Genomic DNA, 12,162 nt, shown 5'->3' with positions numbered 1-12,162 from the left:
TTATTCATCTTACATGCCTGACCCAGGAAAGTATTTTGAATTGGTGCACCCTAGTGAAGTGCAGTGTAATATGGTGATTTATAATAAGAAAGGTGTATTTGGTCTTAGTCCTCTCTCCTGGCTAAAAACTCCCCAAACCCTTGATATTTCATAAGTGACCAGAGCAAAAGGGACATCTGTTATAACACTGGTTTTTGTCCCGACATATCTGCAAAGTGACAAATGTGAAAGAAGTGTCTTGTTATTCATCATAAGTCCCTTTCAGCAACATCTGAGTTTATATTAATGAGGCAACTTTTGGAAAGCCGCTAATGATGGGGGCTAGTTACCAGGGCAACCAATCACCTGACTAAAGGATGAAATCAGCCCCATTCTTACCTCTGAGGAGGTTGAATAAACATCAGTGGCCAACTTTTATTATTTTTTATTTTAATTTTTAAAAATATTTATTTCAGAGAAAAAGGGAGAGGGAGAAAGACATAGAAACATCAATGATAAGACAGAATCACTGATCGGCTGCCTCCTGCACACCTCACACTGGCGATCAAGCCTGCAATCCAGGTGTATGCCCTGATCAGGAATTGAACCAGGACCTCTGGGTTCATAGGTCGACACTCAACCACTGAGTCACACCAGCCAGGCAAATGGCCAATTTTTAAATCAATTATGCTTAAGTAATGAATCCTCCATAAAAGCCCAAAGGACATAATTCACAGGGCTACCAGGTTGGTGAACAGGAATGCACCCGAACTCAGGAGATAGAAGCTCCTATGTTTGGTACCCTTCTGGAATTCACCCAAGTTTGTCTTCATCTGGCTGTTCATTCATGCCATTTAATATCATCTGTAATAAATTGGTAATCTAGTGAATACACTGTTTTCCTGAGTTCTGTGAGCTAGTCCAGTAAGTTAATCAAATCTGAGAAGGGGGTCATGGGAACCTCGGGTTCACAGACAGTCATTCAGAAATACAGGAATATCTGGACTTGTGATGGGAGCCTCAAGTGAGAGAGGGAAACTAGTCTTGTGGGACTAAGCACTTAACCTGTGAGATCTGAGGCTAGCTCTTGACAGTGTCAGAATTGAGCTGAATCGCAGGGCATGCAGCTGGTGCCTGGAGAATCTGAGAACTGTATGGTGTGAAGGAATCTATTCCCCAAACCCACTCCCAGCACATTTGGTTAGCAGAAGAGTCAGGAATAAGCAGGGTATTCAGAAAGTATTGAAAGTAGACACGCAGGAGGAATGATTTTCTTGATAAGTAGGTAAGAACTTGAAGATGGTGGGTCATGAGTGGAGGGAAGACTTACTTGTATTGTAAACCCTGTATTGCATACTCTGAATTTGTTAACCTGGTTTTTATGTACTTCAATAAATGGACATTAAAAATATTTTTTCTGGCTCATGAGTCATGAAGTGACTTTGCTATTTTAAGATAAATCCACAGATTCATTTAGGAATTGAGCAATCTACTAGTTAAAACTCTTAACACAAACCTTTACTTGCAAAGAGACACTTTTCAAAGTTTTTTTAAAAAAATATATTTTATTGATTTTATACAGAGAGGAAGGGGGAGAGAGAGAGAGCTAGAAACATCAATGGGAGAGAGTCATCGATCAGCTGCCTCTTGCACACACCCCCACCGGGGATATGCCCGCAACCAAGGTACATGCCCTTGACTGGAATCGAACCCGGGACCTTTCAGTCCCCAAGCCGATGCTCTATCCACTGAGCCAAACCAGTCCCAGCTCAAAGTTTTTAATAAAGCAGGTATCCAGAAAGGAAGATAGTGGGAGAGGTTAATGGAAACTTTTCAATATATGCATTTGTTTTTTTAAGTTTTATATTTAAATTGTTACAATCGAAGTTTTTGCAAAGTTCTTCCTGGGAGGTGCCCAAGCCCCTTGACTCGGCACCCTTTCTCTGTGGCTTCCTGGGAAGGGAAACTAGCTAAGTCATACCTATTATATTTGCACAGTCATTGTTATCACATTCTCCCCACCACTCAGAAAAGCATGGCACTGTCCTCACCAACAGACATTTATAAATCATTTCCTATGAATTATGCTCTGGGAATATATATATAGTAAAAACCCATTTCCTACTCTCACATAACTATGGTCTGGTTGGGATGACAGACTTATACATACTGAGGACCAAGTAAGGGGTTACTAAGTATAACTGTAATGGGATAGAAAGAAGCTAGGAAAATTCCTGGACCAGTGGAATAGAGAAACCGAGACAAAAAAATTAAATAAGGCCAAATGGGTTGGGGATTTTGCTCTTGGAAAAGAGACCCCACAGAGCTCCCAGACCCTTCCAGCATGTGAGGGTACAGAGAGATGTTCATATATGAACCATGAAGCAGGCTCTCACTAACCAGAATGAGGTCATTCTGGCACCTTGATCTTGGACTTTCCAGTCATCAGAACTATGAGAAATAAACTTCTGCTCTCTATAACCTACCCAGTTAATGATATTTTGTTCTAGCAGCCTGAATGCACTGACACAACTCAAAAATGAACACAAAAATTCAAACAAGCATTGCATAAAGGAAAAAAAAAAATATATATATATATATATAAACTAGAGGCTTGGTGCAAAAAATTTGGTGCCCCTCAGCCCAGCCTTCACCCTTTCCAATCTAGGACCCCTTCAGTGATGTCCTACTGCCTGTTTAGGCCTGATCCCAGTGGACATTGCTCTCACAATCTGGGACTGCTAGCTCCCAACCACTCACCTGCCTGCCTGCCTGATTTCCCCTAAATGCTTCTTCCTGCCAGCCTGATCACCCCCTAACCATTCCCATGCCAGACTGATCGACACCTAACTGCTCCCCTGCCAGCCCAATTGCCCCTAAATGCCCTCCCCTGCTGGCCTGGTCACCCTCAACTGCCCTCCCCTGCGAGCCCAGTCACCCTTAACTGCCCCCCGTTTCCAGCCTGGTCACCCCCAACTACCCTCCCATGCTGGCCTGGTTGCCCCCAACTGCCCTCTCCTGATGGCCTGGTCACCCCTAACTGCCCTCCCCTGCAGGCCTGATCACCCACAACTGCCCTCCCCTGCCAGCCATCTTGTGGTGGTCATCTGTGTCCACATGGCAGCAGCCATCTTTGACCACATGGGCGTGGCCATCTTGTGTATTAGAGTAATGGTCAATTTGCATATCACCTAGTATTTATTATATAAGATAACCAAAGAACACGTAAGTAAAATGCCCAATGTTATTAGTCATCAGGGAAATTGTGTGTATGTGTGTGTGTGTGTGTGTGTGTGTGTGTGTATTTAAGTTTATTTTTATTTTTTATTTTTCATTTTTTTATTAAGGTATTATATGTGTACATATCTTACCATTGCTCCCCCTCCACTCCCATACATGCCCTCCCTCCCCAGAATTTTTCCTCCATTGGTTATGCTTATATGCATGCAAGAGAAGTATATATTAAACCCACAGCGAGATACACCATATCTTCACTAAAAGTGCTAAAATTCAGAAGACTGACAATACCAAGTTTGGTGAGGGTCTGGGGCAACCAGAACTGCCAGACACTGCCGAGGTGGGAGGGGGGAACATAAAATGGTACAAACACTGAAAAATATTTGGCATTTCTTACAAACTTAAACACACACTTCCCCTTTGGTCCAGCAAGTCCACTCTTAAGGATTTATTTGAGAAATAAAAACATACATTTAAAAAGACTCTTCCAAAAATGCTCATAGCTGTTTTATTCACAGTAGCCCAAAATAACTGCTCATCAACAAGAAAACAGATACACAAATTTATACGAAGTAATACAACACAGAGGAATGAACTACTCATACATGTAACCACATGAATGGGTCCAATAGACATGCTGAGCTCAAAAGAGGGACACATGGAGAGTAGTTATGACTGCTTATCTCCTGCCATTCCATGGTTCTATGAGCTGCCCACTGTTAATACATTCCTTCCTGCTCAGTTTCTTCAGAGTTAGTTTCTATAACTTGCAATTGGAACCTTAACTGATTCATCTTCTTATTTGACGCATAAACCAGATGTTCATGAGAGCCATCCTGACCTGATCATTTGGACAACGTTGATTCAAACTACATTCCACGATTGCAGAGAGTCCAATGTGTTATCCAAGCTGTCTCCAAATTCTGCAGGAGCCTTAGGTTCTCAGACACATCTGACTCAGATATTTTGCTTTCTCTAAATTAGGATTTCTCAACCTTGGCACTACTGGCATTTTATGCTGATCAATTCTTTACTGTGGGTGGCTGTTTTGTACATTGTAGAAATTATGGCCGCATTTCTGGCCTCTGCCCACTCAATGCCAGTAGCTGCCCAGTCACGACAGTCCAAAGTGTCTCAGACATTGTTAAATGCTGTTTGGGGGTCAAAACCACTCCCCATTGGGAACCACTATTCTAAATTAATTTAGGGTAGGAATTGGTACCTACTGTTCCCATTCTCAACCAAGTCAACAGAGGTGTGGCCCTCAGACATTTTTCTCATTTTCCACAAAAATTAAAAACAAAAAACACCAAAGGGTCTATACCAATAGCAAATTTGATAGATGTTTTAGAGAAATGGGGAGGTTTTCATTATGGATATGCAGCCAAGTCAAATTTGCGTGATACCCATGTTCTTCAAAACCCTCTCAGTCATTTCTGCAATGTGGGGACTAGCATCTGGCCATGCCATTTCCCCTCCTCAGTTTCTCTTCCCTCATCTCTACTTACTTTCCTATTCTCTGCTCTATCTTACTCCCTAATTTCTCCATTTCAATTCAAAGTGGTTATACCTTTTTATTTCTTAGATAAATGAACTCCTCCCCTTAGGGTCTTACCTTCTACTCCTAATTGGTGTATCAAGATCTCTTCCTAAACAAAAAAGCTCCCTCCCTCATAGCAATGCAGGAACCTATTATGAAGATAATTGAAATTTTTGTTGCAATTCTCACTACACTTCCTTCTATAGAAATGTGGTAGTATTATATTAAGCCCCTTTTGCAAGGAGGAATCTGTTGTAATGATTTACAGCTACTCAAAACTTAGTGGCTTAAGACAACCAAAAGGCATAGCTACATGTTTAGTTTAGGATCCTCACATGAGGGCATTCCTAGACTAGCTCACTTTGTATATGGTGGCTCAGGACTCCGAGAGAAAGGGTCTATGTGACAGGAAGTGGAAGCTGCAGTCTCTCTCTATTTTTTAAAAATACATTTTATTGATTTTTTTACAGAGAGGAAGGGAGAGGGATAGTGAGTTAAAAACATCAATCAGCTGCCTCCTGCACACCTCACACTGGGGATGTGCCTGCAACCAAGGTACGTGCTCTTGACCGGAATCGAACCTGAGACCCTTCAGTTCACAGGCTGACACTCTATTCACTGAGCCAAACCGGTTTCAGCTGCTGCTGCAGTCTCTTAAGGTCTGAGAGCCTTTCGACTCACTTCTGCTACAATGGCCAAAGTAGTCGCAGAGCCTGTGAGATTCAAGTAAACGTTTGTGGTCTTCTTTATTTTACCACAGAACCCATTACTCCTACATATGAGTCATCCTCTTCCCCTCCGTGTACCTCCCAAAGTCTCTCCCATTACGGCATTCCTCTGACTTGAGGTCTAGATTTCTGATGGATTAGAGAACTAGAAAAAGGGCTCGGAGACCTTGGTGATATAAGGCCAAGGAAAGAGGGGGTTTCAAGAAAAGAGTGGTCAACAGGGTCAAAGATCAAGTAACACAGAGACTGGAGGAAAAGATAGCTTTAGGTATGGCCAGCTCAAGGCTTGGGTTCCCTACTCTCCCTTCTTCACTGTAGTGCTGATATACAAAGTGACTCCCAGCATCATCATCTACATATATATTGTCTCTGACTATACATATATACTATACATATATACATATATACATATACACATATGTGCATGCATGCACACATTATACATATATACATATATACATGTGTGTATACACATATAGATAAGTTTCTATTTCTGATGATATAAAACATGTTCCTTCTAGAAATTCAGAAAATATGAAAAATCATAAAAAAAGAAATGCATAAACACTGTAACCTTTGTTTATTGATTGATTTCTTCTTTATATTATTATGTATACTTATATGTATTATGTATGTTTATATATATATATATATATATATATATATATATACACACACACTCCTTTTTACTCTCCTCTGTCCTCTGATCGTTAATTCACCCTCAAGCCTCTTCCATGTACAGACAGGATAAGGTGACAGCAGGAATACAAAAAGAAATAAATAAGATAATTATCAGCACTTATGATTTCTAACTAGACTAGAAATTTACAGAAGGGACTATTGGATTTCTGAGTCTCAAAGTCTGACTTTTGTGTACAAAAGCCAATTTTTACTTTGTAAATAATATGCTTTGTCAACATGAGAGGTGTAAGAGCCAGTTGTCCTGCCATGGATTTGATAAAAATTTCATAGCTGAAGGCTAAGACAAAATCTATGGTGAAGCCACAGATGTCTCAATGGTGGGAGAGTAAATATAAATGACTAGAGATGCAAATACAAGTGACAGCTCAACTTTTGCCAATAAAGGACAGAGGATGGGAAAAGCCAGTCTTTCCTCCACTCTGTGATGCACAATGTGCCAGGCTTCTTTTCCCCCAGCCTTACAAAGGGTTCAGCATTCTGGAGAAAGGGCTATGCTTAGATGATTAAGAAGGAGTCCGTGGACGAAAGATATTTTTGATAGTCATTGGGGGTCAGGGGAGCTTCAGCTGAAGGAACTAGAAGACTCTGCCTTGATCAAGGACCATGCTTTTATTCACATAACCTGTCCCAAGGTGGAAATATACACTTCAAAGGGTTTACAGAGATTGTCAGTTTCGGGAATAGCCTACAGATGTTCAGGTGTTTGGCCAACAGGAGGCAATAAAATGCCCTGAGTTGTCTGGCAGTTAACAATACCATTCAGGTTTGGGAGAGATTCTTCGTAGCCATTTCCAACAGGTAAACTACATGTGACTCATTCCTGTTGAGCTTCCCAAGCTTCACCAACTTTTTGGTAAAACTCTTATAATTATTTCATGCTGGAATTGGTTCTTGGCAACTATGGATGCCAATCCAATGGAAGAAAGAGGGAAGGGGGAAATCCTTACTCGACTGTCTAAACAGAAAGTGGTGGGAATATCCTGCAGTGACTAAACTACCTTATAGTTGACTAATTTTATGTGGTTAATAATAAGGAAAAATGAGGAATTAAAAAATCAAGTTGAGATGTAAAAATATAATGTTACATTTTCTGCACATGGTGACCTAAGAAATATGTATCATTGTTTATGTGGGTATGTGTATATAGTTGACCCTTGAACAACACAATAGTTAATGGTGCCAATCCTCTCTTCACTCAAAAATCCACATATAACTTTGACTCTCCCAACGCTTAACTACTGATAGCCTATTGTTGTCTGGAAGCCCCAATGATAACAAAAAGAGTTGATTAACACATATTTTATGTTGTAGGTATTATACATTGTATTCTCTTTTATCTGATTTAAACTTTTTTTTATTGAATTTATTGGGGGTGACCTTGGTTAATAAAATTATATAGGTTTTACGTGTTCAATTCTATGATACATCATCTGTACATTGTGTTGTGTGTTCATCACCCAAAGTCAAGTCTCCTTCCTTCGACATTTATCTCCCCTTTACCCTCTTCTTCTCTTCTACTCGATCCCCTTCCCCACTGATAATCACCATACTGTTGTCTATGTCTATGAGTTTTTTGTGTGTTGTTTGTTTTTGCTTAATCCTTTTACTTTGCTCACCCACAGCAACCCTCCCCTCTAATAGCTGCCAGTCTGTTTTCTGTGTCTATGAGTCAGTTTATATTTTGTTCATTTAGTTTGTTTATTAGATTCCACATATAAGTGAAATCAGGTGGTATTTTTCTTCCCTGACTGGCTTAATTCACTTAGCATAAGTGAGCCATGCCATTTATACTTCCATCAGCCGGTTCCCTCACATGGATGGGTCTTTCTCTAGAGAACACTCTGGGGGGTAAAGTTCTGTGTATATGAACAAAGTGGGGTATCAGAAGTCCCAAGTGTATCTTGACTCTTGCCCAGACTTGGAAACATCAAAAGTGACTGGAGCACGAAGACACTAAGTGTGATTAAATACTGCGCCCATAGGGGGCAGAGTTATCTCACTAAACCAAGGCTGGTTGGTTCTGAAAAGCCCAGGCTAGTTTATACCATCAATCTAAATCTAAAGCCTGACATTGCCACCCAGGTGACTTCCATCATTTTAACAAGGTGATGAACAAAGGTGGGGATGCTACAAATTTAAAACAGGCAGTTCCCACGTACTATAACAAACACATTGTATTCACACTGCTTTGGGAAAAAATGAACTTTTTATTTTAAAATAGTTTTAGATTTACATAAATTTTATGAAAATAGTACAGAGAGTTCCCTTCTGTCTGAATCCAGTTTCCCCCCATTGTTAACAGCTTGCATTAGTATGGCACATTTATCACAGCTAATGAACCAATATTGATAAATTAGTATTAACTAAAGTCTATAACTTTTTCAGATATCCTTAGTTTTAACTGAATATTCTTTTATTTGTTCAAGAACACCACATTACACAGAGTCATCATGCTGCTCTGGCTGTGATGGTTCTTCAGACTTTTCTGTGTTTACTGACTTTGATGGTTTTGAGGAATACTAATCAGGTATTTTGTAGAATGTCCCACTACTGCGTTTTGTCTGATGTTTTTCTCATTATCAGACTGGAATTATGAGTTTTGAGGAGGAACATCACAGGGGTAAAGTGCTATAACATAACAATACTAGAGGCCTGGTGCAAGAAATTCATGCACAGGGAAAGGGTATTCCTTAGTCCGGCCTGCACCCTCTCCAATCTGGGACGTCTCTCTCACAATCTGGGACTTCTGGCTCCTAACTGCTCACCTGCCTGCCTGCCTAATCGCCCCTAACCACTCTGCCTGCAGGCCTACTCACCCCCAGTTCCCTCCCCCTCCGGCCTAATCACCCCCAATTGCCCTCCCCTGCTGTCTCCTGGAAGGTCTCCCAGTCTAATTAGCATATTAACTTTTATTAGTATAGATGTGTCATCTCATACTCTCAACATGACTTCATCGCTGTGGAAGTTGACCTTGATCATTAGGCTGAAGACAGCATTGTCAGGTTTCTCCACTGCAAAGTTATTTCTCCACCTCCCATACTGTATTCTTTGGTGGAGTCACCATAAGCAGCTCACACTTTAAGGGTAAGTGAGCCTTGAGGGGGCAGTGTGTCCATAAATTATTTGTATCCTTCAGAGTAGGAGATTTCCCTCTTCTTCCCCATTTACTTACTCTATCCTTTATTCACAACAGTGTGGACTTGTGGATAGTTACTTTACATTTTGGGTTATAATCCAAATCAATTTTTTAAATTTTGTTACTCAAATTATTTTAGCTTTGATCATTGGGAGCTATTGCAGTTGCTGAAGTGCCTTTTTAATTTATCCCCCATTATTGTTCTCTCTCTCTCTCTCTCTCTCTCTCTCTCTCTCTCTCTCTCTCTCTCTCTCTCACACACACACACACACACACACACACACACACACACTTTCTGGCACTAAATGAGGCTCCAGACTCCTCTTGTATATTTGGTGTCCAGGTCCTATTATCAGCCACCTCCCCACCCCGAGGAGAATGGTATTAGAAACAAAGAGCTGGCCACTAGGCTTATGTTCACTGAGCCACACACTTTGCACGTCTTTTATTCTTCCAACAGACTTGTGAGGTTATTAGTCCTATTGTATAGTTGAGCAATCTTTGCAGCCTTGCACAAGCTCCCCAGCTCGTTGTGGAGGCTGGCTTTAGACTGAGAATTTTATTTCATTAATGAAAGACTCAATCCATCAGCTTTTAATAGTATCTTCATTCATTTTGCTCACAAAGGCACAAAATATGACCAATTCTCTTCAAAAGGTATTTGTAATCACATTTTTTTTGTTTGTATGGAAAAGCATACTACTTAATGTATATAATGAATTAAGTTTACTTTTGTAATAGGTATACATGTATAGAAGGCATAATGACATTTTATGTAGTCTTCCACTGAAATATTGGTGGTTAAATGCTTCAGGATGCCTAGAAATAAATATTCAGGTAACTATGTGGCAAGACTACTTCACTTATTCTATCTTGTATTTATATCAGTGTAGATCATTGGATAGTCATTTTATACTTTGGGTTATTCAGACATTCATTCAAGACACATTATTTGAACACAGGGACAACATATATAAAGCAAGTCATATTGGCTCCCTTCAACTGATGTAGGGATTTAAATATGCAAACAAATAAACAGGGGTAGTTAGTTGTTGTGAGAGCTGCAACAGAAGTCTGAGAATTGTCAGAAGCTCCAGTGTAATGTAGAGGAACACATCCACATTGGCGCTGGGAAAACCCCCTGATTTCATCTGTGCAAGTTGAGCTGTGTGATCGTGTCATCTATAGGAGCTGGCTCTTCCCACCTGGTAATCAGAGGAATGGAATGAGGACTTGTGAAAGCACACTGTCCAGCACTGACCAAGTGGTGTTTGTATAATTAAACCAAACACTCAATGTATCAGGAAGTGGTAGAGCATAGTGGTTAAAGGCGTGTCCTCTGAATCTGGGGTCAGATTTGGGCTTTACAGTTATATAACTTAAGGATAGTAAGTTTCAAAACTCCATAAGCCTTCATTTGCTCACATGTAAAATAAAAAGTATGATAACAGATGTTACCTCCTAAAACTATGAAGTATAGTGCCTGGGGAACATCATCTTTTCAATAAAGGGGAGTTAATTTTACATTCATTGTGTCTACTTGCTTTGCTTCAAGCTACATACAATGTCAGCTCTGATACCTCCAACCAGAAAGCAGAAAACAATAAGGCCAAGACTGAAGTGTGTGTAGGTATAAAATCTTGAGCAAATGGCAAAAATTAAGATAAACATAAAAATAGTAACCATTGTGGTTTTAATTACAAAAAAAATATATGCAGTTCTTTAAATTTCCAACACTTATTAGCTCAATTTAACCATATAAAGAAGGAAATGAAATTAACATTTTATCACAAGATCAGAATACATGGAGTGTGGGATTTCTTTTTTAGGTAGATGAAAATGTTTTGGAATTAGTGGTTATGGCTACAAAACGTTGTGAATATACTAAAATTCACTGAATTGTATACTTCATTTTTAAAAATTGATTCAGAAAGAGGGAGAGGGAGAAAGACAGATAGAAACATCAATGAGAGAAACATGGATCAACTGCCTCCTGTATGCCCCCTACTGGGAATCAAGCCCAAAAATCAGGCATGTGCCTTGACAGGAAATCAAACTGTCAGCTTCCTGGTTTATGGATTGATGCTCAACTGCTGACTCTCACCAGCCGGGCTGAATTGTATACTTTTAAAAGGGTGAATTTTATTTATGTGAATTGTGTATCAATAAAAATTATACCTCAAAAAAGCTCTAGCAGGCAATCTAAATATTTAGAAGAGAAAAAAAAATAAAGCAAGAAGATATCAAACTTTATCTCAACAGATAAAGGTTGAGAAGTGGTGGAATATGAAGTGGTAAAGCTACAGCAGTGCTGGTGTGCAGGTGGGAGAGAACTATTTCATTCTATGGTTCAAAATTGACAATACTTGCTCTGTTCCCTTCTGGCTGGGTTCTTGAGTATACTTGGCAATTCATGCACCATTCTGGAGCTGAAATGAACGTGTCATTGATTAGGAGTTACAGAAAAAACTTCACACAAACTTACCTTATTAAACCAATCTGGTTATGCCATAACAACTTTTAAGCCAAAGTTGAATAGCAAAATAAGTCCCCAAGAATATAAAAAGTGCACACACATATCCTTCCTCAACACCAACATTTTTTTTTAACATCAACATTTCTGATCAGAATGGCACATTAGCTACAGAATGGTAGAAACCTACATTGACACAATTTTCACCAAGCCTCAAAAAGCTCTAGTAGGCAATTCACGTTATCATTAGTGCTCACTCCTGAAGTTGTACATTAGATGGATTTTGACAAATATATAGTAATAAGTATCTACCATTATAGTATCATACAGAGTGGTTTTCACTGCCCTAAAAAATCTATCTGCTCCC

This window comes from Pipistrellus hanaki, assembly GCF_964339955.1.
Source record: "Pipistrellus hanaki genome assembly, chromosome: 2".
NCBI lineage: Eukaryota > Metazoa > Chordata > Mammalia > Chiroptera > Vespertilionidae > Pipistrellus > Pipistrellus hanaki.
The sequence above is the reverse complement of the archived record's forward strand: the minus strand, read 5'-3'. Positions refer to the sequence as shown.